Source organism: Anopheles merus, unplaced genomic scaffold (genome assembly GCF_017562075.2).
Source record: "Anopheles merus strain MAF unplaced genomic scaffold, AmerM5.1 LNR4000027, whole genome shotgun sequence".
Taxonomy (NCBI): Eukaryota; Metazoa; Arthropoda; class Insecta; order Diptera; family Culicidae; genus Anopheles; species Anopheles merus.
Genome location: NW_024427607.1, coordinates 175,001 through 180,381, shown reverse-complemented (window position 1 = coordinate 180,381; position 5,381 = coordinate 175,001).

The window sequence follows — 5,381 nt, the reverse complement described above, 5'->3', positions numbered from 1 at the left end:
ACCGACAACATGCCCGGGGGTACCAATTTGCTCTACGCGTCCCTAGGTAGGGTACTTTTTCATACAAACATCAATGTGCACGGTGCACAAAGTGCGCGGAACAAAAATTGCTCGGTCAGACCTACGGCGGGCCATAACTCGAATACTAAACGTCGCAGACATGGGTCGTAGAACAATTTTAAGCTCGTCTAATCATTCTCTATCCGATTCTGGATAGTGGTTTTTTGACCACTTTTCATCATTTTGTGACACCCCGAACCTAGGGACAGCTCCCTAGCTTTTTGCAAAAAAGTGCACCGAACGGGCCGGAGAGCTCGAGTAGTCAAAAAATTTTTTTCGCTAAAAACCCTCAAAACGTGTCAGAAACACACCCTAGATGATGAAAAGTGCAACCAGAAAGTCAACCGACAACATGCCCGGGGGTACCAATTTGCTCTACGCGTCCCTAGGTAGGGTACTTTTTCATACAAACATCAATGTGCACGGTGCACAAAGTGCGCGGAACAAAAATTGCTCGGTCAGACCTACGGCGGGCCATAACTCGAATACTAAACGTCGCAGACATGGGTCGTAGAACAATTTTAAGCTCGTCTAATCATTCTCTATCCGATTCTGGATAGTGGTTTTTTGACCACTTTTCATCATTTTGTGACACCCCGAACCTAGGGACAGCTCCCTAGCTTTTTGCAAAAAAGTGCACCGAACGGGCCGGAGAGCTCGAGTAGTCAAAAAAATTTTTTTCGCTAAAAACCCTCAAAACGTGTCAGAAACACACCCTAGATGATGAAAAGTGCAACCAGAAAGTCAACCGACAACATGCCCGGGGGTACCAATTTGCTCTACGCGTCCCTAGGTAGGGTACTTTTTCATACAAACATCAATGTGCACGGTGCACAAAGTGCGCGGAACAAAAATTGCTCGGTCAGACCTACGGCGGGCCATAACTCGAATACTAAACGTCGCAGACATGGGTCGTAGAACAATTTTAAGCTCGTCTAATCATTCTCTATCCGATTCTGGATAGTGGTTTTTTGACCACTTTTCATCATTTTGTGACACCCCGAACCTAGGGACAGCTCCCTAGCTTTTTGCAAAAAAGTGCACCGAACGGGCCGGAGAGCTCGAGTAGTCAAAAAAATTTTTTTCGCTAAAAACCCTCAAAACGTGTCAGAAACACACCCTAGATGATGAAAAGTGCAACCAGAAAGTCAACCGACAACATGCCCGGGGGTACCAATTTGCTCTACGCGTCCCTAGGTAGGGTACTTTTTCATACAAACATCAATGTGCACGGTGCACAAAGTGCGCGGAACAAAAATTGCTCGGTCAGACCTACGGCGGGCCATAACTCGAATACTAAACGTCGCAGACATGGGTCGTAGAACAATTTTAAGCTCGTCTAATCATTCTCTATCCGATTCTGGATAGTGGTTTTTTGACCACTTTTCATCATTTTGTGACACCCCGAACCTAGGGACAGCTCCCTAGCTTTTTGCAAAAAAGTGCACCGAACGGGCCGGAGAGCTCGAGTAGTCAAAAAAATTTTTTTCGCTAAAAACCCTCAAAACGTGTCAGAAACACACCCTAGATGATGAAAAGTGCAACCAGAAAGTCAACCGACAACATGCCCGGGGGTACCAATTTGCTCTACGCGTCCCTAGGTAGGGTACTTTTTCATACAAACATCAATGTGCACGGTGCACAAAGTGCGCGGAACAAAAATTGCTCGGTCAGACCTACGGCGGGCCATAACTCGAATACTAAACGTCGCAGACATGGGTCGTAGAACAATTTTAAGCTCGTCTAATCATTCTCTATCCGATTCTGGATAGTGGTTTTTTGACCACTTTTCATCATTTTGTGACACCCCGAACCTAGGGACAGCTCCCTAGCTTTTTGCAAAAAAGTGCACCGAACGGGCCGGAGAGCTCGAGTAGTCAAAAAAATTTTTTTCGCTAAAAACCCTCAAAACGTGTCAGAAACACACCCTAGATGATGAAAAGTGCAACCAGAAAGTCAACCGACAACATGCCCGGGGGTACCAATTTGCTCTACGCGTCCCTAGGTAGGGTACTTTTTCATACAAACATCAATGTGCACGGTGCACAAAGTGCGCGGAACAAAAATTGCTCGGTCAGACCTACGGCGGGCCATAACTCGAATACTAAACGTCGCAGACATGGGTCGTAGAACAATTTTAAGCTCGTCTAATCATTCTCTATCCGATTCTGGATAGTGGTTTTTTGACCACTTTTCATCATTTTGTGACACCCCGAACCTAGGGACAGCTCCCTAGCTTTTTGCAAAAAAGTGCACCGAACGGGCCGGAGAGCTCGAGTAGTCAAAAAAATTTTTTTCGCTAAAAACCCTCAAAACGTGTCAGAAACACACCCTAGATGATGAAAAGTGCAACCAGAAAGTCAACCGACAACATGCCCGGGGGTACCAATTTGCTCTACGCGTCCCTAGATAGGGTACTTTTTCATACAAACATCAAAGTGCGCTTAGCAAAAGTTCTCCGTCAGACCTACGGCGGGCCATAACTCGAAAACTAAACGTCGCAGACATGGGTCGTAGAACAATTTTAAGTTCGTCTAATGATTCTACATCCGATTCCGGATAGTGGTTTTTTGACCACTTTTCAAAATTTTGTGACACCCCAAACCTAGGGGCAGCTCCCTAGCTTTTGTCAAAAAATGGTCACCGAACGGGCCGGAGAGCTCGAGTAGTCAAAAAATTTTTTTTCGCCAAAATCACTGAAAACGTGTAGAAAACGCATTTTAGATGATGAAAAGTGAAACCAGAACGTCAAACAACAACTTTTTTGGGGGTACCCTTTTTACTCTACGGGCCCCTAGGTAAGGCGCGCCATTAGCGCTTTCCTCTCGAGTTCCCAACTTTTGCCCTCCTGGGAACATGATCATTTGTTCATTGCCTACTATAGGGAGGGTACCTTGCTCCGAGGTCAAAAATGAAAATTTCACCAAATCGTAGTTTTTACCTCTATTTTGTCGTAGGAGCATGGTTTGAGGTGTCGGTGGGTCATTTCGGCCCCCATTTGGGTCATACGTCCCCTCCCCGATTTAGTTCGTCGTATGACCATAGTCCGAACTTATGAAGCAAAAGTGGTGTCTGGTGGTGTCTGCCGATGATCTTAACCTATGAATTCGAGTTGATATGCGTATATTAGAGTAAAATTAGGCCTTGTAGTACACGGCTTATGCCCCGGACTAGGTGTCCCGGGGACAAAATCTCGAAAATTACAGACACCCCAGCATTGCTTAAGGTGGTCAGTAGCAAATATATTTTTGGGTCTTCGGACCCATGAAGAGACAGTAGCTGGCTAGTTTGCTGTACTCTTACGCTGAGAACTGGCAGCGTAGAGGGTCTACGGACCCTGAAAGGACCTACCCAACCTTTCAAAAAGCTCCCTGGAGCGGTACATCACGGGTCTACGGACCCTAAGACTTCGTCGTGATGGTTTCAAGCATAAAAGTCGTAACAGTTTAAGAGGTTTTCGTAAGCGTATATTAAATGCATGCTTGAAACTAAGCCGCGTTGTCTTTAAACACTGCAAGACCAATCGAACTTTTTAGGGAAACTCGAAGGATTCACGCTAAGCTCGATGAGCTATTAAGGGTAGTGGTGCATGGTTTGTCGGCGTTCCTTGGATCTAATCCATTGAACAAATGTGTCTGGGGTCATGGTGCAGGTAAAATAGCGTGATGAAACCGGGTTTCCCTTACCAAATGTGGCATAACTTTCCCTGAGAGCGAAGCTCAGACCCACGTAGGGGAGAGCAAAGTGGAACTTAAATGTTCTATGCAGCAAATGTTCGCCATGCGGATAAACAAGTTGGAATAGCTCAATGTAGTGTAATGCAAACACGAATCGCAATTAACGATAAGGGGACCCAGAAGCAATTCTGCGGAACCCTCGGGGGAGGTGTGAGTTGATATAATTAGAGGTGATAGTCCAAGTTGTTCGAGCTCCGGCTCGGCAGCCGATACGAGGTTCCTGTTGAGCTTGTACATCGCGCAGAGGCGCCGTTCGGTTCTAGCAATGATTCCCGCCACCATGTTTCATGCGTGCAGAGGTCCGTTAGAGCTCGAGCAATGTGTCCCGCCGTGATTACGAAAAAGTTTAACAGTTGACTAAGTTGGGGGTGTGTTCAAGTAATCGCGCAGAGATGCCGATCGGTTTCTAGCAATGTTTCCCGTCACAAGGTGGTATTGGCACCTGTGCAGAGTGACCGTTAGCAATGTCTCCCGTATCACGGTGGTGTTCTACCACTAGTGCAGAGTGACCGCTAGCAATGTCTCCCGTCACAAGGTGGTAGCCCAGTAGTGCAGAGAAGCCGCTAGCAAGTCTCCCGTCACAGAGTAAGCAGGTCCGCGAAGTGCAGAGTAGCCGTTAGCAATGTCTCCCGTATCACGGTGGTATCATTCCACTAGTGCAGAGTGACCGCTAGCAATGCTTCCCGACACACGGCGGTAGCTTACGCAGTGCAGAGAGACTCATGAGCAAAGTCTTCCGACACACGGTGGTAACTCGACGAGGTGCAGAGTAACCGTTAGCAATGTCTCCCGTATCACGGTGGGGTTCTTCCACTAGTGCAGAGTGACCGCTAGCAATGTTTCCCGACACATCGAAGGAGTAGATCCACGAAGTGCAGAAAGATCGCTGAACCAATCAATGCATCCCGTCGTGGAGAGCTTACACGCCCGTAGGACAAAACAGTGGGGTGTATCCAAGTGAAACATTAGTATACATGAGAGTGCAGAGTACCGATTGGACTATAGTGGTCAAAACGCAGCCGGGTAATTCAACTCTGTAGCCGTACAAAGGTATCCGCCTGTTAGAAGGACACCGTACGGTTTACAGTTTTAACAAAAATGCAGCCGCGGTAATTTCAACCCAACCCACTATAGCCATTCAATGTATCCGTCATAATCATGTATACCGATCGGAGTAGCCAAAGACAATGTTCGTCTAGTGTTGTTGGGGTGTATGCGCGCAGAGATGCCGTTCGGTTTAAAGCAATGTTTCCCGTCACGAGGTGGTATTGGCACCTGTGCAGAGTGACCGTTAGCAATGTCTCCCGTATCACGGTGGAGTTCTTCCACTAGTGCAGAGTGACCGCTAGCAATGTCTCCCGTCACAAGGTGGTAGCCCAGCAGTGCAGAGAAGCCGCTGTAGCAAAGTCTCCCGTATCACGGTGGAGTTCTTCCACTAGTGCAGAGAGATCGCTGAACCGTGCAATGTGTCCCGTCGTGCGCACCCGTTCGACCAGATGTAACAAGTTGGGGTGCAAGTTGCAAGTTCACGCGCAGAGATGCCGTTCGGTTTAAAGCAATGTTTCCCGTCACGAGGTGGTATTG